Raw genomic sequence first — 24,568 nt, forward strand, 5'->3', positions numbered from 1 at the left:
AGCCGGAGGGGCGAAAAGAGGATGAAAGGGAGGGGAGAGGCGGGGCGGGGACAGAGGGACGGGGTGGGGGGACAGAGAGGGCGGGACGGTTCCCCGCAGCTCTGAGCGCCCGGCCTGCCCGTGCTGCGCGCAGTCCCCTTCCAGAGCCGACGCCAGTTCTCGCCCGGCGGCCACGCTGCGCGCTGAACGGTGCCTCGCTGTCTCCGCTGAAATGGGCGGGCAGATCTTTGTGCGCTACTTGTAAGTGCTATAATGAGCACCCTGATTGCCAGCCCTGGGAGCGGCAGCGGCTCCGGGGAGCGGAGGGGGTGTCGTCCGCGCCCATCCCCCACCCCACCCCACGTCTGGACGCCCCAAAGCCACAGCGGTGATTGTTAAGGACCCGCAGCCGCCAGGCCCGGGCAGGTGACGCGGACTCTCCGCCGGCCGCTGCACCCCGCGGGTGGCTGCCCTGTACCTGGCGGCCGCCCTCCCTGAAGTTCTTGCTCCCTTGAATACACTCAGGGCCCAGCGGATATTCCACGGGGTGCGGGGATGGGAAATGGCTGGCGGGCAGGCCGACCGGAGCGCTGTCTCCCTGAGATTTGCGGGGCTCGGGCTTGTGCAGCAGACTCTGCGGATGTCTGCAGGGAGGCCTGCGCGCGTGCAGACTCCGCAGGCGGGAGGCCATGGCTCCCCTCGTTCCTGCTCTGCCTGCGTCCTCACCCGCCAGGCCGGCCAGGATGACTGCGACCGACGGGGCTGTATGGAATGCAAAACTTTCGGTGAGTTTTGCCGCTGAGTATCCTCCGTCTACCCCTGGGAGGAGGGCTGAAATCGCAGAAGTACTGGGTGGACCAGGGCCAATTGGTCATCCTAAAGCCAACTCAGCTTCTGGGGTTGAGGCGGTCACCCTGCTGTATTAACCACACGGAGCATAGACTCCTGGGGGAATAATCACCTTCAGTTTCTCCCTTTCCCAGAGTCTCCAGAGATTTTATTTGTCTTCTTCACTGTGTGTGTGTAGCTGTATCTGGATTCCACATACAGTACAATCAATCTGCTTTTGATTCTTGTTAGCCCAGAATTGCTTATGAATTCCTAATTTGGGAGCAGCACCCATGCAGCTGTGGGTACCAGCCTCATCCAGCTCCTTTAAAGGCAGGGTCGCTGCAGACAGTGCAGGACAGTGAGGGCCCCCACCCCCAACACCCCGTCCCTTCTTTCTGGCTTTGTGGTAGGCTCTGAACTACGCTTCTTTAGAGTGTTCCACGCCTTGTCCTCTTTCACAGATCTTGTTGGTTTCCTTTTGGTTCGGGCCCCTGTGCTGATGCACTGGGTATAGCTGACCTGCTTAGTTCACAAGCCCACGTTTGCCCCTGGTGCTCTGCTGCTCAGTATCCTCCCTCAACCCCTGGGAGAAGGGCTGCCTCTTGCCATCTGGGTCTGCCTTAATCAAGAAGGAAAGTTACTGTTGACGAAGGAAGAAGAAACAAGGCATATTTTTCTGAATCTTTTGCTTATTCCTAGACCAGGGTTCTTGAAGTTAAGACCCAGGAGTTGCCACCTCATCCCCCACCCCACCTTTACATTTTGTTTTATTTACATTTTGTTTTATTTGTGATTTACCCTCAGGGAACATGGTCACATAACTAGCGACCCAGTTAAAGGGTTTACTGGAGCTGGAAAGAGCCCATCAGTTAATTTTTTACATGTCATCCTCTGGGATGGCACAGGTGAGTTCTGACCTGCCTGTCTGCTACCTAGATGGTTCCTGCGTCTTCTCCTCTCTCTAATGGACCTAATGGATCGATGCTCCTTTCTTTACCTTTCCTGTACCATGAGACTTTTGGTGTCTTCCCACTGTGGGCGTGGCATTCTGCTCCCTTTGCCTCCAGGTGACTTGCTTTGGCCAATGCGATGTTAACAAATAGGACTCAAAGGCGGCAGAGCGGGCGCAAAGGGGAAACGCCCTTTTCCCTCACTCTTGCTCCTTCTCCTTTGCCAGGACAGTCCAGGTGGTGAGTTACATGGAGCAGAGTCCAATTTTCCAGTTGTCCCAGCTGTGCTCATTCTAGAACAGCTAAACTGCAGCTGACCAGCAGACATGTGAGTGAGCCCACCCAAGACCAGAAGAACTGCCTAGCAGAGCCCTGCCTCAGTCGCTGATTCACAGTTGTGTGTCGGTATTTATAGTGTGACATGTCATTGAGGTTATGTGGTTGATACACAGCATTATTATGGCAGTTAATGATGGATTCACTCTAGCTCCACACGGCTGCCAGAAAGAGCCCTCAGATTCTGTGATATCGCAGGACCCGGCATGGTTCTATGTGCAGTTTGAAGCCGATGGTGACAATGGAAGGACCTTGGTGTCAGGCAGACCAGAATGTGGACCTGCAGTCCACTACTTACAAGCAGTATGACTCTGGGCAAGTTCGTTAACTCCTCTCATATTCAGTTGTCTCATTCTAAAATGAGGACATGACTGATCTCACTAGTCCTAATGCTATGACCCCTCCAAATCTCATGTTGAAATATGATCCCTGATGTTGAAGATATGGCCTAGCAAGAGGTGTTGGGTTATGGGGGCCAATACTTCATGAAGTGCTTGGTGCAGTTCTTACAGGAAGAAGTGAGATCTCCGTGTATCCGTTCCCACAAGAGCTGGCTGTTAAAAACAAACTGACACTTCCCTTACCTCTTTCTTGCTCTCTCTTTCTCTCCTTCTATGTGATCTCTGCACGTGCCACTGTCCCTTCCTCTTCTGGCATGAGTGGAAGCAGCCTGAAGCCCTCACCAGAAGCAGATGCTAGTGCCACACTTCTTGTACAGCCTGCAGAACTGTGCAACAAGTAAGGCTCCTGTTTTTAAAATACAATTACCCAGCTTCGGGTATTCCTTTGTAGCAACACAAATGGACTAAGACATCTAATAATTCTAATAGGCACCAATGATTGGGCCATTATGTGTCTGAAATCATGTTAAGAATTTCGTATACTATAACTGATCAGATTTTCACCACAGCCCTGTAATAAATATCTGTTTTACAGATGAGGAAGCTGAGGTGCAGTGAGATTAATTGAATGAGCCAAGGACACAGAGCATATGCTACATTCAGTTTTGTTTTATGTGTGTTCTTCTTTGATCAGCATATAGATTTTCCATATAATATGATCTCAACTAAAGCAAAATATATAGAAATAAGACTGGAAAAAATATGTCAATATGTAAATAGCAGTTGCCTCTGAGTACTGAACTTTGAATTTTTCTGTTTTTATATTAACTCAAAAATTTTTATAATTATCTTTATATTTTATATCTTTATATGTTTATATAAAGATAATTATGACTATATAAAAGATATGATTTTATATTATCTTTATAATAAGATTTAACATTTTTAAAAAAATTCCTCTTCACACAGTATTTGACTGTGTTTCTAAATCTTGTGGATAATGGCAATATCTGGCTTTAGAATTACTTCCTTCATATTTTTTATTTTAATCAATATAAGGCCTTTGGTTCAACATCCTGGAATAATATTTATTGCAGGCCAATTTCTCCAAAAAAATATATTAAAATGCTGATAGATTAAGTATTATTTAGGGTAGGGTAGGTTGGGGTAACAAAGAGACCCCAAAATATATAATGATTCAAACACAATAGAAAGGGGCTTCTTTTTCTTGGAGAGCTTACAGAGGACCAATCTTCTTAAAGAGAACAACAACAAGAACGCTGACAGCATACCAAAAAGCATTTGTTCGAAGGCACTGGAGAGCTGTGGAGGCAGCTAGGCCTAAGAGGCCAAGATTCATGAAAGGGAAAAGCCATGAAAAGATGAGCCATATTTTGAAGCTGCTCTTCCCGCAGGCACTTGGGAATCCTGGGCCAGGCCTGGGCTACTAGAGCGGGCAAGAGAACTAGCAAAGGTATAGGGAGCTTATGGGTCTGGAAAGAAAAAATTAAATTATTAGAGTGGGGGATCCAGAATCCCATAAGAGCAGATAACTGAGCCAAATTTTCAGCCAGTTTTTAACTCAAGATATTGGAAAATTTCTGGAGCTACACAAAATGGAAACTAGGTAGGTAAATACAGAGCCTCAGAAGAGCTAAGTGACGTTTTCAATAGTCTCACTGTGCTGAGGACACTAGGACTAGAACTTAGAATTAATGGGGCAAGGGCCTATGATGAACACCCCAGCAACTCAACAGGAAACCCTAAAACCATGCTCTAAGAATAAACATGATCCAGAAGTAGGCAGAGGTCCAATTCTGCTGCTGAGCCCTGAGTTAACTCAGTCCCTGATTGAATTAAGCTGACTAACCAATAGGATGTGACATGGTTTGGCTGTGTCTCTATCCAAATCTCATCCTGATTGTAGCTCCCACAATTCCCACATGTCATGGGAGGGACCTGGCGGCAGGTAACTGAACCATGGGGAAGGGTCTTTCCCATGCTGTTCTCATGATATTGAATAAGTCTCATGAGATCTGATGGTTTTGTTCAGATCTCATGGGAGTTCCCCTGCAGAAGCTCTTTTGCTTCTGCCACCACGTAAGTTGTGACTCTGCTCCTCATTTGCCTTCTGCCATGATTGTGAGGCCTCCCCAGCCATGTGGAATTGTGAGTCAATTAAACCTCTTTTTTTAAATAGATTACCCAGTCTCGGGTATGCTTTTATTAGCAGCATGAGAACAGACTAATACAGTATATCTACCTATCAGAGGAAAGGATGAACAATGTCCAGCATTAAATAAAAAACGTAGGCATACCAAGAGACAAGACCAAATGGTCAGATATAAGGAGGAGAAATTTAGATAAGGGAAATCAACCCACAGGTGATTCAGGTATTGGACTTAGCTGACAAGGGCTTAAGAGAACTATTATTAATATGGCAAAGATAATATAGAAAAAGATAGATGGAATAGAATTTCATCAGACAATTGAAAAGCTATGAAAAATATTAAATGAAAATTTTGAGAACTAAAAATTGTAAAAAATAAACTTAAGAATTCAGTAGGTTGATTTATTATTAATGTAACCTGTTATTAATAATCTATTATGAATAGATTTGAAGCAGCAAAAGAGGATTAGTGAGTTGGGAAATACAGCAATATAAAAAATTAAGATTAACACAGAAGAAAAAAGATAGAAAATACAAAAGAGAACATAAAGGACATAGACAACAAGTGTAAAGGCCTAACATAAGTGTAATTGTAGCCCCAGATAGTGAGGAAAGAGATAATGGGGTAAGGAAATATTTGAAGAACTAATAGCTGACAATTTTCCAAAACTGAGGAAAGACATCAATCCACAAATTTAAAATCTCTATATACTCTAAGCAAGGTAAATATAAAATACATTATATTCATTACAGCTAAACTGCTGAAAAACAAAGATAGAAAAGGAAATCGTGAACACAGCAGGAGAGAAAAGATACATTACCTTCAATGGAGCAACAATAAGACTCAAGATTGACTCTCAGAAATGATATGTTTAACAGACTGGAAGGTAGTAAAACTAACCTGAAATTCTATATTCAGTGAAAGTGTAACAGCTCAATTGGTTAATCTTGCCCACTGCCTACCCAGATAGAGCCAATGTATCAAGATGGGGAATTGCAATAGAGAAAGAGTTTAATATGTGTAGAGCCAGCTGAACAGGGGACTGTAGTTTTAATGCTATTCAAATTAGCCTCTCCAAAAATTTGGAGACTAGGGTTTTTTAAAGATAGTTTGGTGAGCAGGGGGCTAGGGAATGAGTGCTGCTGATTAGTTAGGGATGCAATTATAGGGGTGTGGAAAATGGTCCTCATGTGCTCAGTTCACTTCTGGATGACAGCCACAGAGGAAATGCTGGTCTAGTTGGAGTCATCCAGTCATCAGAAATGCAAAAGTCTGAAAAGACATCTTAAAAGGGCAATTTTAGGGTCTACAGTAGTGACAGTATTTACAGGAGTAATTGGAGAAGTTGCAAATCCTTGTGACCTCCAGAATAATGGCTGGTAATCATTTACCTATGCCTACATCTCAGCAGGATTCAGGTGCCTCTCATCTTCCTAACCTGGCTTCCTTTCATTAGTTGTACAGAAGTGGCTTAGTTTTGGGAAGAGCTATCATGTTTTGGGAAGAGCTGTTATGTCTCCCAAAGTTAGTCTGGCCCATGCTCAGGATGGCCAAGAGCAGTTTGGAGGTTAAAAGCAAGATGAAGTTGATTAGACCTTTCGCTGTCATAATTTTCTCACTGTTACAATTTTTGCAAAGGCAGTTTCAAAAACAGCCTTCAAAAATGAAGGGAAAATATTACTTAAAGACAGCAAACCAGAAAGACCCAGTCTAAAATAAATGCCAATAGAAATTCTTCAGACAAAGGAAAAAGAACCCAGTTTTAAAAACTGAAATGCATGAAAAAATTGAAAGCTACAGAAAAAGTAAATATATAAATATAAATAAACATTAACCATACAAAACATCAAAAATAATTTCTAATGGGGTTTAAAATATATATTGACAAAAATAAAGGAAAAGAATGGGAGCAATAAAGTATTCTAAGGTCTTAAGATGTGAAAGGAATTAAAAGACCTAAATTATATTAGACAATAATAAGTCAAGAATACATGTTGCAATATTTACAATAATTACCGAAATACAAATAAAAGAATGTTTAAATACCAAGTTTATACAGGGAAAATAGAATAATAAAACTCTTCATCCAAAAGAAGATTAAAAAAAAAAAAAACCAAAGACATGGAGAAGCAATATAAAATGGGTGCAACACAGAAAGTACAATGGTAGCTATAATTCTAATATGTTAATAATTATGTCAAATATAAATTGACTATAAACTCAAGTAAGACCAAAATAGTCAGATCCGATTTTATTAACTCAATTATATGCTGGTTACAGGAGGCCCACCTCAAGAGCAAAAATGGTTGAAAGGTAAAAGTTGAAAAAATCTGTGCCAGATAAACACTAAACAAAAGAAAGCTGGTATCATTATGCTAATATCAGAAAAGCAGACTTAAAGGTAAGAGGCATTGCTAGACATAAAGTGGATGCTTTGCAATTATAAAAGCATCAATCCACCCATAAAACAAAAACAGAACTCAAAGGAAAAAGAGACAAATTCAAAATAATATTGGGAGACACTAGCACACTCCTCTCAATATATAATAGAAATGCAAATAGGAAATCAGTAATAGGACAATTAGCCTGACCTAATTAATGCTATACCCTACAATGACAGAATACGCATTCTTTTTAAGTGCACACATAACATCAAATAAAATGAATTATATGCTAGGTCATAAAACAATTCTCAACAGATTTCAAGGGATTTGAATCACTCAGAGGTAAATCCTCTAACCACTGTGAAATTAATCTAGAAATTAATAACAAAAAGTTAATTAGGAAATCCCCTTTTCTGCTATACTAGCAATCTCTGCCTCCAAATATATATGCCAATGTCTTTGTAATTCATAGGAAAGCTTGAAGGAAGGAAAAGAGATACTTCTCAAACAGAAATAAAATAGAAACTACAGCCAGCGGGTAACCATGAGCCAACACCAGGAGCTCAGGGAAGCATCAAATGTTAATACATGTCCTAGGGGCTCACGGCTGGGTTTTGATGCCGATTAGGATAAAGGAAATATGGCTTTAACCTACATGAGGCAGAGGTGAACTAGGAACTCAGTAGAGTTGAGACCCTGAAAGACTGTCCCCTTCTTATAAGAGGAACTAGAAAAACTCAAGCAAAGTCTCCAGAACCAAGCATGACTGTGCACAGAAAAATCAAGGGGGAAAAACATCCCACTGGAAACAGAAACTCCAAACTCATTTCATCCCAATCAGATGTAAAGGTTTAATTTATACTTCCCATAAAGTAAGGGAATCCCAAACCAAATATATATATAATATATATAAAATATATTTAATTATATAAATATATATTTATAAATTATAATTAATTATAATTTAAAATATAATTTATAAAACATAATTCTATTTTAAAATATGATTATGTATAAATATAACATTTTAAATTATAGGCTATCTTAAATTACATGCTATGTATAAAACAATTATATTTTAAAATATAATGATGTATAAATATGATCTATTTATATAATTATAATTAACTATTTTATAAATATATATATACATAATATAATTAATTTCAGAAGAGTGGTCCCTTGGCTCCAAGGCTAAAGCAAAGATAAGTCATTTCGTAAAGACATCTTCAATGCCAGGCCACACGAGACTCTTTTTCACTGGGGGAAAACAATGGCAACACCAGCTGAAGAAAACTTCCAATAATTTTTAAAAATTACAAACTACACAAGGAAACAATTCACAGTAAAAGAAAGTCAGCAGATACAATCAACAGGATTATTAGATACCCCAGGCACTTGTGATGACAGAATAGCCCAAATCAATTACATACCAAATATATTTTAAATGATTAAATACATAAAGAAGGAATAAAAATCATGTTGAAAGAACAAGATTCTATTTTAAAAGTAATAACAGCCTGACCTGAACATGAACCAAATTGTAATTCTCAGACTGAAAATGACCCCCAAAAGTCATTTTAAAAAATTAATAAATAGCAGAATCGATGGTTTAGACAAGGAGGAAGATTTGGTGAACCAGGAGATAAATGTAAGAGAATTTCACAGAATACAGTGCAGATGTGAAGAGGTATCAGATCGAAAAAAGAGCTGAACTGAATGAAATTGAAACATGAAAAACCATACAAAAGATCACAAAAACTGTAAGTTGATTCTTTGAAAAAATACATAAGATAGATAGGCTACTAGCTAAACTAATGAAGAAAAGAGAGAAGATCCAAATAAACACAATTAGAAATAACAAAGTGGACATTATCACTGACCTCACAGAAATACAAAAAACCACCAGAGACTATTATGAACACCCATGTGCATACAAACTAGAAAACCTAGAAGAAATGAATAAAATTCCTGGAAACATGCAACTCCCAAGACTGAACCAGGAGAAATTCAAACTCTAAACAGACCAATAACAAGTTCTGAAATGGAAAGAGTAATAAATATCCTGCCAAACAGAAAAGCCCAGGACTAGATGGATTCACAGCCTCGTTCTAGTAGACATATAAAGAGCTGGTACCATTCCTACTGAAACTATTTCAAAAAATTGAGGAAGAGGGACTCTTTCCTAACTCATTCTGTGAGGCCAGGCATCATTCTAGTACCCAAACCTGGCAAAGACACAACAACAGCAAAAGACTTCAGGCCAATATCCTTGATGAACGTAGATGAAAAATCCTCAACACAATACTAGCAAACCAAATCCAACAGCACATCAAAAAGCTAATCCATCACAATCAGGTAGGCTTTCCCTGGGATGGAAAGTTGGGTCAACATACATAAATTGATAAATGTGATTTATCACATAAACTGAACTAAAAACAAAAAACACATGATAATCTCAATAAATGCAGAAAAGGCTTTTGATAAAATTCACCAGCCCTTCCTGTTAAACACCCTCAACAAAGTGGGCATTGAAGGAACGTATTTCAAAATAATAAGAGCCATTTTAACAAACCCACACCCAACATCATACTGAATGGGCAAAAGCTGGAAGCATGCCCTCTGAGAACCAGAACACAGCAAAGATGCCCACTCTCACCACTCCTTTTCAGTGTAGTATAAGAAGTCCTAGCCAGAGCAGTCAGGAAAGAGAAAAATAAAAAGCATCCATAGAGGAAGTCAAACTATTTGCAGACAATATGATTTTATACCTAGAAAACCCCAGGTTCTGCCCAAAATCTCCTAGATCTGATAAACAACTTTAGCCAAGTTTCCAGATACAAAAATAAATGTACTAAAGTCAGCAGCATTTCTGTAAATCAATATCATCCAAGTTGAGTGCTACATCAGGAACACAATCCCATTCACAACAGTAACAAAAGGAATGAAACACCTAGGAATACAGCTAACCAGGTAGGTGGAAGATCTCTACAACCAGAATTAAACTACTGAAAGAAATCAAAGATGACACTAACAAGCGAAAGAACATCCCATGTCCATAGACAGGAAGGATCAATATTGTTAAAATGGCCACAACCAATTTACAGATTTAATGCTATTTCCATCAAACTACCAATGACATTCTTCATAGACTTAGTAAAAACTATTCTAAAATTCATACGGAATGAAAGAAAGAGCCCAAATAGACAACACAGTCCTAAGCAAAAAGAACAAAGCTGGAAACCTCATATTACCATACTTTATACTACAAGTCTACAGTAACCACAACAGCATGGTTTGGGTACAAAAATAAGCACATAGACTGATGGAACACAGTAGAGAGCCCAGAAATAAAGCCACGCAGCTACAGCCATCTCATCCTGGACAAAATCAACAACAAAAGAAAAGCAATGGGGAAAGGACTCCTTATTCCATAAATGGTGCTGGGATAACTGGCTCTCCATATGCAGAAGATTGAAACTGGACCCCTTTTTTTACACCATATACACAAATCAATCCAAGATTAAGGACGTAAATGTAAAACCTAAAACTATAAAAAGCCTTGAAGAAAACCTGGGAAATATCATTCTAGACACAGGCTCTGACAAAGACTTTACAACAAAAACGCCAAAAGCAATTGCAACAAAATTTAAAAGGGACCAATGGGACCTAATTAAATTAAAGAGCTTCTACACAGCAAAAGAATCTATAAAACAAAGTAAATAGACAACCCACAGAATGGGAGAAAGTATTTGCAAACTATTCATCTGACAAGGGTCTAATATCCAGACTCTACAGAACTTAAAAGAATAAGCAAAAACCCAACAACCTGATTAAAAAGTTGGCAAAGGATATGAACAGAAGACATACATGCAATCGACAAGCATATGAAAAAATATTCAACATCACTAATCATTAGAGAAATGCAAATCAAAACCACAATGAGATGACCATCTCAAACCAGTCAGAATGGCTATTACTAAAAAGTCAAAAAATAACAGATGCTGGTGAGGCTGTAGAGAAAAGAGAACGCTTATACACTGCTAGTGGGGATGTAAATTAGCTCAACCACTGTGGAAAGCAGTTTGGTGACTTTCAAAGAACTTAAAAGAGAACTACCATTTGATCCAGCAATCCCATTATTGGGTTTATACCCAAAGGAGTATAAATCACTCTACCATAAAGACACATGCAAACCTGTTCATTGCAGCACTATTCACAGTAGCAAAGACATGAAATCAACATAAATGCCCATTAATTGTAGACTGAATAAAGAAAATGTGGTACACATACACCATGGAATACTACACAGCCATAAAAAGAATGAGATCCTATTCTTTGCAGTGGTTGGAGCTGGAGGCAATTATCCTAGGCACACTAAGGCAGGAACAAAAACAAACAAACATCGCGTGTTCTCACTTGTAAGTGGAAGCTAAACATTGAGCGTACATGGACACAAAGAAGTGAACAATAGACACTGGGGCTGACTTGAAGGTGAGGAAGGGGACAAGGGTGAGGACCAAAAAACTACCTACCAGGTACTATGCCTATTACCTAGGTGATTAAAGAATATGTACACCAAATCCCCACAACATTCCGTTTCTCTCTAGAATCAACCTGTACATATACCTCTGAAACTAAAATCAAAGTTTAAATTTTAAAAAACAGAAAATCTGAAAAAGATTAAGAGGAATTAAGATTAAGAGAAAATCTGAAAAGATTAAGATTATGAGGCATAATGAACAAGGAGGACCAACCTAGAATCTAGTAGTTCTTTTTTGTTGTTGTTTTATTTTATTTTTAATTGACACACAATAATCGTACCTGTTTATAAGGTACAGTGTGATGTTTTAATACATGTATACATTGTGTAATGATAAAATCATGGTATTTAGCATAACCATAACCTCAAACATTGATCATTGACCTCACCATGTGGTGAGGACCTGCAAATCCTCTCTTCTAATTATTTTGAAGTATATGATACAATATGTGGAGTCTTCAAGAAGTTCATGGAAAGTGCGTATTAGGAAAAAAACTATGCGTGGATTGCAAAAGTTTTTGCACAGAAAAAAAAAGTCATACTAAGTTATTATAATATGCCTGAGCAGGATCTAGTTTGAGGAACTAAGGATAAGACATAGGCTTAAAAAGAGTCCGTAGGCTGTTCTCACATTGCTATAAAAAATAATACCTGAGACTGGCTAATTTACAAAGCAAAGAGGTTTAATTGGCTCCCAGTTGCAGGCTGTACGAGAAGCCTAGCAGTGGTGTCTGCTTCTGGGAGGCCTCTGGAAGCTTACAATTACAGCAGAAGGCAAAGTGGAAACCTGCATGTCACATGGCAAAAGCAGTAGCCAGAGAGAGTGAAGCGGGAAGTGCTACACACTTTCAAACAACCAGATCTCGTGAGAACTCACTTCTGTCATGAGAACAGCACCAAGGGGATGGTGCTGAACTATTCTTGAGAAACATTTCCATGATCCAATTGCCTCCCATCAGGCGCCACCTCCAACACTGAGGACTACAATTTGACATGAGATTTGGGTGAGGACCCAGATGGAAACCATATCAGAGCCCCTGTCAGAGCAACATGAATTCTGCTAAAACAGAAGCAAGAACAAACATGAAATTTATGGTGAAGCCTAGAGGGACAAATGATGAAATCTTGATGCTTTATAAAAAGCGTATGAGAACAATGCCCTGGAGAAATCAGCAGTTTACACGTGGATAACCTGAAGGGATGAGAACATGCAGATCATCCACATCAATGTTTGAGGAAAACATTAAGCTTCTTTGTGCCCTAACTGAAGAGGACTGACAACTAACAGAAGAAAAAATAGGCAAGACCATAGACATCTCAGTTGGTTCAGCATACACAATTGTGACTGAAAAATTATAGTTGAACAAATGTTCCACTCAATGGGTGCCAAGCCTGTTGTACCCATGGCCCACTGTGCAGTAACAGGCCCATGACAGTGAGACAGGAGGGGTTGCAGCAGAGAAAGGATTAATGGATTGCAGGGTGCTGAGCAAGGAAATGAGAGGAGACCCTCAAATTCCTCTCCCTAAGGAGTTCTGGGCTTGGGTTTCTAAGGGGATTATGGAGGATGAGTGGCTGGAGAATTAAGGGTGTTGATTGGTTGGGGTAAGGGGGATGAAATCATCAAGATGTGGAAACTCAGGCTTTGGTGACTCAGCTTCTTATGGGGTCCTTCAGACCAGCTGGCATCAGTGGGGTCCTTCAGACCAGCCAAGTCAATACTTTATCAGTATGCAGGAGTTGAAAGCATATCTCAAAAGGAAAACTTAACATTTTATACTGTTTATGTTGTTATCTATAGAGCAGTTAAGGAGAACTATAATCTTGTAACAGGATCTACATGATTCCAGGACAACAGGCACCAAACCACTATGAGGAAGCAGGTCAGAGAATAGGCTGCTTCATGATTAATGCTGAATGTGCTGCAAGCTTGGTTTATTTTTATTCCTCCCTCTCCCTTCTTCCCTGATTAATTTTCATTTTCTTTTATTTTGGGAGCCAGTATCTCATTCTGTGGCCCAAGCTGAACTGCAATGGTATTAACACAGTTCCCCGCAACCTCAACCTCCTGGACTCAAGCAATCCTCCTGCCTCAGCCTCCTGAGTAGCTGGGACCACAGGCATGCACCACCATACCAGGCTAATTGTTTCTATTTTTTATAGAGATGGGGTCTCACCATGCTACCTAGGCTGGTCTCAAACTCCTGGGCTCAAGCAATTCTCCCCAAGTGCTGGTATTATGGGCATGAGCCACTGTGCCCAGCCCCTGATTAATTTTATAAACAGGATAAGGGAAGTTTTACCCAGGTTAACTTCAGAGAAGAGCAGAGCTTTCAATGGAAACTTTAAACAAGTAGAATCAAGATCCTGAAGCAGTTCTTCAAATGATTATAACAGAAAATGGAGCATGGCTTTACCAGTATGATTCTGAAGACAGGACACAAAGCAATGACTACAAAGGAATCCCATCAAAGCAAAACGGGCGAGTCAGGGGCAAAGGTTAGAGCAACAGGTTTCGAGATGCTCAAGGCATTTGGTTTGTTGACTTTCTGGAAGACTAAAGAATGATAAGGTCTGCTTATTATGAGAATGTTTTCCAAAAGTTAGCCAAAGCTTTAACAGAAAATCTCCCAGATAATCTTCACCAGAATCCTTCACCACAAGAACATTCCTGCTCATTCCTCTTGTCAAACAAGGGCTTTTATGAGTTTCAGTGAGAAATCATTAGGCATGCACCTTACAGTCCTGACTGATTTGGCTGCTTCTGCCTTCTTTTTGTTTCTTAATCCTAAAAAAATCTTTATTTCTTATTTTATTTTATTTTTGAGACAGAGTCTCGCTCTGTCACTCAGGCTGGAGTGCAGTGGTGTGATCTCAGCTCACTGCAACCTTCACCTCCTGGGTCCATGCAATTTCTCATGCCTCAACTTCCCAAGTAGCTGGGGTTACCGGCGCACACCACATGCCCAGCTAATTTTTGTATTTTTGGTAGAGACAAGCTTTTGCCATGTTGGCCAGACTGGGCTCCAACTCCTGACTTCAAGCGATCTGCCTGTCTTGGCCTCCCAAAGTGCTGGGATTACAGGCATGAGCCACCACACCTGGCCTTGATCTTGAAAAATCTTTAAATGAGGGCCGGGCGCGGTGGCTCAAGCCTGTAATCCCAGCACTTTGGGAGGCCGAGGCGGGTGGATCACGAGGTCAAGAGATCGAGACCATCCTGGTCAACATGGTGAAACTCCGTCTCTACTAAAAATACAAAAAATTAGCTGGGCATGGTGGCGCGTGCCTGTAATCCCAGCTACTCAGGAGGCTGAGGCAGGAGAATTGCCTGAACCCAGGGGGCGGAGGTTGCGGTGAGCCAAGATCGCGCCATTGCACTCCAGCCTGGGTAACGAGAGCGAAACTCTGTCTCAAAAAAAAAAAAAAAAAAAAAAAAAATCTTTAAATGGCATCCATTTTTCTTTAGTTAATAATGTAAAAAAATACTACATTGACATAGTTAAATTCCCAGAAACCTCGGTTCTTTAGGGACGAACTAAATGGCTGGCATCGTCCTGTATGAGTCCATTCTCACAGAAAAGAGGTTTAACTAGCTCATGATTCTGCAGGCTGTACAGGAACGATGGCTTCTGGGGAGGCCTCATGAAGCTTTTACTCATGACAGAAGGCAAAGCGAGAGTAGGTGTCTTACATGGCAACAGCTGGAACGATGGTTGGGGGGGGGAGGAGGGGCTACATACTTGAAACAACCAGATCTCACAAGAACTCATTATCATGAGGACAGCATCAAGAAGTTAGTGCTAAAACATTCATGAGAAATGTGCCCCCGTGACCCAATCACCTCCCACCGGGCCCCACCTCTCCAACACTGGGGATTATAGTTGAACATGAAATCTGGCAGGGGGAGACAGATCCAAACCATATCACATCTCTTAAAAATGTCTCAAAGTTGACGGAGGTTATGTTGAGAAATCAAGTTTATGTTTTAAATGTTTATCTTTTAACTCCATTTTTCCCTAAGTCTTTGAAGTCCCCTCGTATTGTTAACGAATTCTTCCAACCCATGAACATGGACTATGTTTCCGTTTGTTTGTGTCCTCTGCAATTTGTTTCATTGATATTTTATAGTTTTCATTGTGGAGATCTTTGGTTAAATTTATTCGTTTGTTGTTGTTGTTATTTGTTTTGCGGCTATAGTAAATGGGATTGCTTTTTTTTTTTTTTTTTTTTGAGATGGAGTCTTACTCTGTCTCTCAGTCTGGAGGGCAGTGGCATGATCTCACCTCACTGCAACCTCCGCCTCCCAGATTCAATCGAGATTCTCCTGCCTCAGCCCCACAAGTAGCTGGGATTACAGGCATACATCGCTGCGCCCGGCTACTTTTTGTATTTTTAGTAGAGAAGGGGTTTCACCATGTTGGTCAGGCTGCTCTTAAACTCCTGACCTCAGCCAATTCACCTGCCTCAGCCTCCCAAAGTACTGGGATTACAGGCATGAGCCACCACGCCCAGGCCAGGAATTGCTTTCTTGATTTCTTTTTCAGATAGTTTGCTATTGGTGTATGGAAACAGTACTGATTTCTATATGTTGATTTTATATCCTGTAACTTTACTGAATTTATTAATTCTAACAGGTTGGTTTTTTTTTTTTTGGTGGAGCCAATAGAAGATCTGTCATCTGCAGACAGGGAAAATTTGACTTCTTTCTTTCCGTTTTGGATGCCCTTTATTTCTTTCCCTTGCCTAATTGCTGTGGCAGGAACTTCCAGCACTGTGTTGAACACAGGTGGTGAAGGTGGGCATTCTTGTCTTGTTCTAGATTTTAGAGGAAAAGCTTTCAACTTTTTCTTATTCAGTGTATTAGCTGCGGGTTTGTCATGTAGCCCTTTACTGGGTTAAGATATGTTCCTTTCATATCTAATTTGTGGATGATTTTCGTCATGAAGGGATGTTATCTTTGGTCAAATCCTTTTTTTGTCATTGATTGAGATGAGCACATGGTTTTTGTCCTTGTAGCGTCTCATCGGAGTCCTCAGGGAAATACAGGACAGCCCAAGTGCTTCCTGACAGCGTCTCTCCATCCAGGCCAAGGCAGACTACCCGTCTGACAGCTGGAGGGGGCACAGACCGAGTTCTGGCAGCTGAAATGAGAGTGGCTTGAAGAGTCACTTCTCAGCTGAGGCAGCGGTGGTTTCCTCTTCTGATGCATGGCCTGAGACGGCCCCGCGTTTCAGGAGACACAGCCACTGGTTGGTGAGGGGCTGTGATATGTGAACGAGCATGGGCTTGAGGGACTGGGGAAAGGGAACGATCACGAATGAAGACATTTATGCGGACAACACACCTGTGAAAAAAAGCTCATCGTCACTGGTCATTCAAGAAATGCAAATCAAAACCACAATGAGATACCATCTCATGCCAGTTAGAATGGTAATTTTTTAAAAGTCAGGGAACGACAGACGTTGGTGAGGCTGTGAAGAAATCGGAATGCTTTTACACCGTTGGTGGCAGTGGAAATTAGTTCAACCATTGTGGAAGACAGTGTGGTGATTCCTCAAGGATCTAGAACCGGAAATACTTTTTGACCCAGCAATTCCATTACTGGGTATATAACCAAAGGATTATAAATCATTCTACTATAAAGACACATACACAGGTATGTTATTGCAGCACTATTTACAATAGCAAAGACTTGAAACCAACGCAAATGCCCATCAATGATAGACTGGATAAAGAAAATGTGGCACATAGACACCACGGAATACTATGCAGCCATAAAAAAGAATGAGTTCCTGTCTTTTGCAGGGACATGGATGAAGCTGGAAGTCATCATTCTCAGCAAACTAACACAGGAACAGAAAACCAAACACCACATGTTCTCATAAGTGGAAGCTGAATAATGAGAACACATGGACACAGAAAGGCGAACATCACACACCAGAGTCTGTCAGGGGGTGAGGGCAAGGGGAGGGAGAGCATTAGTACAGATACCCAATGCATTCAGAGCTGAAAACCTAGATGACAGTTTGATAGGTGCAGCAAACCACCATGGCACGTGTATGCCCACGTAACAATCCTGCATGTTCTGCACACGTAACCCAGAACTTAAAGTAAAATTTTAAAAAAAAAAAAGTGCAGCCAAGGGTCACAGATTGGATCTTCCAAGTATGTATTTTAGGCAGAGCAAGGCACGTGGCTGTATCTGGGTTACCTCGGCTTTTCATCCAGACTGCGGACACCCCTAAGCCTGCACAGGAGCAGCCTCTTGTCCAGACCCTCTGTCCCTCAGAACCCCAACCCCAACCCCAGCCCCAGCCCAACCCGGCAAATCTCCCTCACAGCCAGAGGGGTGACAGCAAATGGAAGGGATGAGGGAGAAAGAAACGAGAGGAGAGCAGAAAGGACCCAAGGCAAGGTGGACAGGGAAGGGGAAGGTCAGGGCCAGGCACAGGACGAGCACCTGGGTCCAAGATGGAAATCCCAGACCTCCGTGTGTTGAAGGAGGGCTGAGGAAGGTGCTCAAACACCACACGGAGCCCTGGGAATAGGGCCCAGGGTGTGGGAGCCCAGCAGCCCCTGGACCTGTTCCATCTGAGAACGAGATGAGTCGGGAAATGGGGCTAAGCACAGCCTGCCTGCATAGGACTGCGAGGCCAGCGACGCGAGGCTCAAGGACGGAGGAGGCGCAGGGAGGAGACGGGAGCGGCCGGGGAAGACAGAGCGCTGCGACGTGGAGAAGGCGGGAAGGACAGGAGCCCTGCTGCGTCTGCAGACAGGCCCCCGATCCTGCTGCAGGAACTCCCCATCCCTTTCACCCCTACTTCCAGCGCCCCCTGGGGGCAGTGATGGCTCCTTCCGGGGCCTCCACGTGGTCCACAGTCCTAGGGCGGGGTCTTGAGGCCGCAGTAAAGGTAGCGGAGGTCAGGGTTTGGTAAGGGTTCAGAAGAGAGGGCTGGGAAGGGTGCAATTGTCCCAGGGTGGGCAGAGAGGTGGGGAGGAGGTGTCTGCGCCCCTACCGCTTCCGAAGGAGCTGCTGCGCGGCGCTCCGGAGAGGAGGAGCAGGAAAAGGGGGCGCCGGCGGGCGCGCCTCTGGGGGCTGCCACGCCCACCCCGTCCCCGCGACCGGGCGCCTTCGGAACCACGCTCTGACGGGCCGGGCTGAGATGTGCGCTTGATTGGTTCCGCTCGGCGTCGGGAGTCCCGGGCCGGGGGAGCGGCGGGCCGCGAAGCCGGGGGGCGTCCCGCGGGCGGCCTCTCTCCGGAAGGCGGGGAGGGAAAGGCTTCCTGGCTGCAATGTCCGCATCGGCCACCAGGGGGCAGCGCAGGGCTGCCTGTCGGCGCCGCCCGGTCTCCCGCGAGCCGGTCTGCGGAGCCCGGGGGGCGTCGGGACGGGGCTGCCGCTCCCCGCCCCCGCCGTCTTCCAGACCCTTCGCGCAGTCCCTCTGCAAAACGCCTTAGGAATTCGAGCAGCTTGGGGAAAGGGGCGAGTTTTCAAAAGGCGATGAAGAGACAGGCAGATCTGAAAGGGCCCCTTGGAATCCTCCGGATTCCCACCTCGTTCAGAGGCTGAGGAAACTGAGGCTCAGAGAGGTTAAATCGCTTGCCTAAGATCGCCCAGCTCTTTCTCTAGCCCCCCCGGTTCGGTCCTCTCTCCAGACATCCACTGCCTCTGCCTCAGGAACATCGCTCCACTGCAGGATATCTGGGAATAGAGATGGAGCAATCCGGGCAGCCATCCTGGAGGAGGCAGCAGCCCTTGAACTTGGCCTTGGGGTGGGGTAAGAGGCGGACTCAGTTAAACGGTGTAGGGGTGACCACTCCTGGTGGAGACGCCGCGTGGGCAAAGGCAGGAGGCAGAGGCGTGGAGCCCCGGGAGGCACTGCTTTCTTAGGGGAAGTAGGAAGATCGTGTGGAGAGGAAGTGAGCCCGGATCCTGAGTTCCTTGCAGGCTGCCCTGGTCTCCGCCTTTAGAATTGCAGGCTGGCTCGGCCCAGGAATGTTCCTGAATTCCATTATGCTGAAAACGCAGAGCATGGCAGGAGTCCTCCCGATTATCTCATGTGGAGGTGGGAGTTAGCCAATGGTCTCCACGGCCACCGGGGCACGGGCCAGCGTCCGGGAGCCCAGCCCTGAGGAGGAGAGCGGCCACGCCCCATTCCTCCACCGTGACTCGAACCCTCAGCGGCCGGAGCTCCTGGCCACCGGGGCCCCGTACTGACCTCAGAACTGGCCGTGTCTGGGTGAGCCCGACGTTCCTGGGCTCTGAGCAAGCCTCGGTCTCTGAGGTGGAAGGGCCCCGGGAGCAGCCTGCCCCATCTGCTCAACCGCGCCTGCAAAAAAAACCACGGGGCGCCTCCCAGGGCCCGCAGCACACCCAGCTGTCCCTGGCCTGCAGGTGGATGTGGGACAGACAGGGGACGCAGTGGAGGCAGCGGTGGAGGCCAGGATGTAGTTTCTGCCCCTGGGAGGCTGGGCACACAGTGGGGCACAGGGGAGCAGGAGACCCTGCCGTCTGGGCATTGCTGTGGCCTCCACAGCCTGAGGATGGCACCCAACCCTGACCTCACCCCTCCCTACCTGCAGGGCTCGGCCTGGCCTCCCAGCCTCAGGTCACGTCTGACGTCATTGAGTCCACAAGTTCCACCCCCTCCTTGGAAACCCTTTCAGAGACTCAGAGTTGAGAAGCCAGGGCTGGGACTTGAGCTCTGGGGAGCAGCAGACCTGAGATCGGGGACCAGCTCTTCTCCTTACGAGCTAGGGGGCCGGGGCTCATTGGAGCCCCAATTCTCCCAGCTTCGTAATGACGGAACCAGAATAGAGATAAAAGGTCCTCCTGGGGTTGCAGTGAGGATCTAATGAGACATGAGGGACGCTCCAGCACAGGGCCTGGCCGTCACCGTGTGTTCGCCCGCAGCTGGCCTGTTACGACCGTTTTGCATCCCCTTTAACGTGGTTGGCCCCTCCCCCAGCCCTTGCAGGTGACAGGTGTGTTGGTGTCCCCTAGACATCCCGGGCGCACTCAGCTCTTCTGGCTTTCAGCTGATCTCGTATTTACCACAAGCCAGTTGTGTTTGTGCCCAAGCCTTTTTTTGTGCCAGCTGTTCTTGATGTTATGAATGTATAGTTTAATTAAGTATCATATAAGCTAGCAAGTTTTCAGACTAGTTAGGTTTGTTTGTTTTCAGAGACGGGGTCTTGCTGTGTCACCCAGGCTGGAGTGTACTGGCATTATCACAGCTCACTGCTGCCTTAAATTTGGGGGCCCAAGTGATCCCCCCACCTCAGCCTCCCAAGTAGCCAAGACCACAGATGTGTGCTGCTAATTTTTGTTTATTTATTTATTTATTTTGTAGAGACAGAGTCTCACCATCTTGCCCAGGCTGGTCTCAAACTCCTGGACTCAAGGGATCCTCCTGCCTCAGTCTCCCAAAGTGCTGGGATTAAAGGTGTGAGCCACCGTGCTCAGCCTCAAACTGTTTAAAGATTCCTTTATATTCTTAAAAATCATTGACGATCCCAGAAAGCTTTTGTTTATGTGGTTTGCATTGATTGATATTTACCATATTCGGAATTGAAGACAAGAGACTTTTAAAGCACAGGAACACACAAGCACACATCCCATCAGCTCAGAGGTCAGGGTTGGGGCCTCTGGAAATCTTTATTTGTACCTTCTGGACAAAATGAGAGCATCAAGGGCGAACAACATCGTAGTCTGACCATGAAAGGAGTTTGGAGTTTGGATTCCCTGAAAGCGTCGCAAGGGTCCCTGGGAGCCCTGGCCCATTCTCGGAGAGCCCCTGATGGAAGCTGATGAAATACTAACGCAGAAAGGAAGCTGCTTCCTGAAAACCAGGCTGGAAACTTTGGAAAGTCCCAGCAGAGATGGGGACAATGATTTGGGGAAAATAATCACGCAAATAATGACGGACTCTGCCTCGAGATTGCCTTGCAAGCGGCTTCCAGGTCTCATGTCCCTTTAGAAACACTGAAACCAGAAATCAGTGCTGGTTCACTCTGCTGTGGTCCCTGCCACGGAGATGACCCAGCGTGCCAGTCGGTGGGCTCCCACTCAGAGAAAAGGTTTTGGCGCCACACCGAAAGGCAGACAAATAGATTTGCTGTACTTTAAATACTTTAAGTAAAAATGAAATGTTTAAGAAACGTCTGTGTGGTTAAGCAGGATTTCCTCACACATCTAACTTGCCTAATGCTGCAATTTACAGATGTTGCAAGAACACTGACCCAAGCCAGCCTTCCCCTGCTCTGGTAAGTGCCCCCCACCCGTCCACCCTCAGGATGGACACAGCTCCAAGTCTAATCCTTGCCTCGGACGATTTGGGGCTTGCCCTTGCCTTTGACCACCTCCACTGCCTGCCATGTCCTTCGGTTATTCACAAACACAAGATGGGTCCGATTTGGTGGGTTCCTACACTGGGTCCAGCACTAACTGTGTGACCTAAGAGCAGTCGCCTAACCTCTGTGAGCCTCGTCTTCCTTTTCTGTACAATGGGAAGTCACACGTTAGCACGTGGATGCCCCAGCGGGGAGGGCGCCGTCAGTAGTGACGTCACTGTCCCACTGGTCCAGTGCCCCTGAGACGCCACTTCCGCTGTGCGCCCTACCCCCGGCCTCTGTGATCACTCGCTTGGACCATAGAAGCCGCAGCCTTGACCTTTCTTTCCTTCTCGGCACTTCCACCTGCTCCAAATTCAGGACCTAAATCCCTGCTCTAACCAAGTGATTCCTCCACTCAGAAAATGTCAGTGCGGGAAGCTCAATACACCATTGGTTCAACCAAAGGCGTTTACGCTGAGACCCAAACCCTCTTCGACCTGGTGCCCACTTACTGCTGGGTGGCTTCACCTCCTACTGCTATGACAGTCCTGCCTGAGGACCATTGCTGAGGTGACCTGACCCAACCCCCAGGGTCCAGATGCCGTGTGGAGGGTATTACATGCGTGAACCCTGGGTGTCTCCATAGAGCCTGAGTCTGAGTGCATCCCCATTCTGCAGATAAGAAAACAGAGGCTCCATAGCATCGAGTTCTCTGCCTAAGGTCACCCAGAGGACAGTGGCGAAGCCAGGACTGTAGCCCAGTCTCCCTGACTCCAAAGCCCAAAATGTTTCTATGCCCCTTTCCAGGCACCCAGGCCTTCCCTGCTTCCTGCCCCTGCTCACCTCATCCCCTCCTCCTGGCATCCCCGCCCGTTTTTCTTTTTCCTATCTTTTTGAGAAGGAGTTTTGCTCTTGTTGCCCAGGCTACAGTGCAATGGTGTGATCTCGCTTCGCCGCAACCTCCACCTCCCGGGTTCAAGCAATTTACCTGCCTCAGCCTCCCGAATAGCTGGGATTACAGGCAAGTGCCACCACGCGCTTTTGTATTTTTAGTAGAGATGGGGTTTCTTCCTGTTGGTCAGGCAGGTCTCAAACTCCCGACCTCAGGTGATCTGCCTGCCTCAGCCTCCCAAAGCACTGGGATTACAGGCATGAGCCACCACACCTGGCCCCCTGCCCGTTTTTTCTAGATCCTGCCAGCCTTTGTAGCACAGTTGAAATGCCACATCTTTCCTGATGCCACCTGGGTCACAGCCCCCTGCTCCCTGCAGACCGACCTCACCTCTGCGGGAAGTGCTGACGTTTGCTCAGGGCTGCATTCTCTTAGGATCTCCCTCTTCCTTCCTCATGAAGTGAGCTGGCCCCTACAGTGAGGTCCTCTTTCCCCAATTCACACTCTAGAGCAGCAGGTCCCAACATTTTTGGCACCAGGGACTGGTTTCATGGAAGACAGTTTTTCCACAGTTGGGCGAGGTGATGGTTTGGAATGATTCAAGCTCATTACATTTATTGTACACTTTCTTTCTATGATTACTACATTGTAATATGAAATAATTCTGCAACTCACCATCATGCAGAATCAGTGGGAGCGTGGGTTTGTGCTCCTGCAACTATCTGGTCCCATCAGGGGGTGACGGGAGACAGAGATCATCAGGCATTAGATTCTCATAAGAAGAGCACCACCCAGATCCCTCAAATGCGCAGTTCACAATAGGGTTCAAGCTCCTTTGAGAATCCAGTGTATGGCCGGGCGCGGTGGCTCACGCCTGTAATTCAAGCACTTTGGAGGCCAAGGTGGGTGGATCACCTGAGGTCGGGAGTTCAAGACCAGCTTGACCAACATGGTGAAACCCCGTCTTTAAAAAAAATTTTAAAACAATAATAATAAAGAGAGAATCCAGTGTTATCACTGACCTGCCTGGAGGCGGAGCTCAGGCGGGATGCAAGCGGTGGGAAGTGGCTGTAAATACAGATGAAGCTTTGCTTGCGAGCCCATCACTCACCTCCAGCTGTGTAGTCCGGCTCCTCACAGCCCCTAGACTGCTGCTGGTCCATGGCCCAGGGGTCGGGGTTGTCCGTTCTGCAGCATTTTCACACATTTATTTGCTTCATCTAAGTTTGTTGAGTGACTACTACGTGCAGTCACTGCTCCCGACTCTGAGGCTGCAGCCGTGAACAGAGTTCCCGCCTCAAGGAGCTGGCCTCCCCCATGGGCAGAGGGCTGCTGAGGCAGCAGCAGACACACAGATGATACAGTCTCAGGCGGCAGCTGTGGGGCATGTGCTCTCAGCAAATCAAGCAGGGAGGCCGGCAAGGGGACGTGTTATTTTGGGTCAGTGGCCAGGGAAGCGACGTTAGTGAGGCAAAGGCACCAGCCTGGCCAGGGTCAGGGAAGGGTGTGCCAGGCAGGGTACACTAGGGCACAGGCCAGTACAGGGAAGGGCTTGGGGCACTGAGCATGGCAGGGAGATCAGCATGGCCAGAGCTGAGGTGAGTTTGGGCAGCTGAGGTCTCAGAGGTCAGCAGGCCAGGGTCAGGGGGGGCCTCAAGGGCCATGAGCAAGTCTTGGCCTCTTATCCTAAGTGTGCTGGGGGTTTGGGGAGGATCGTGGTGGATCCCATGAGGTGGGAGCAGGACAGGACAGTGAGAGAGCAGCTTGGGAAGGGGTGGGGTGGCTGTTGGGTCAAGGTGGTTG

The 24,568-nt window shown here is 45.4% G+C and overlaps 1 long non-coding RNA gene across 3 annotated transcripts; it reads left to right on the forward strand.

Moving 5' to 3' along the window:
• The first annotated feature begins 89 nt into the window (after positions 1-89).
• On the forward strand, positions 90-22,733 carry LOC141580663 (uncharacterized). 3 transcript variants are annotated; one of them, XR_012512961.1, is made up of 4 exons: positions 90-764; positions 1,615-1,715; positions 1,988-2,834; positions 20,892-22,733. It is a non-coding gene; the product is annotated as an uncharacterized LOC141580663 (long non-coding RNA). The 3 variants fall into 3 exon arrangements; XR_012512962.1 differs by lacking the exon at positions 20,892-22,733 and adding an exon at positions 16,555-18,869; XR_012512960.1 differs by lacking the exon at positions 20,892-22,733 and having other exon boundaries at positions 1,988-3,245.
• The last annotated feature ends 1,835 nt before the right edge of the window (positions 22,734-24,568 follow it).

Source organism: Saimiri boliviensis, chromosome 12 (genome assembly GCF_048565385.1).
Source record: "Saimiri boliviensis isolate mSaiBol1 chromosome 12, mSaiBol1.pri, whole genome shotgun sequence".
NCBI classification, from domain to species: domain Eukaryota; kingdom Metazoa; phylum Chordata; class Mammalia; order Primates; family Cebidae; genus Saimiri; species Saimiri boliviensis.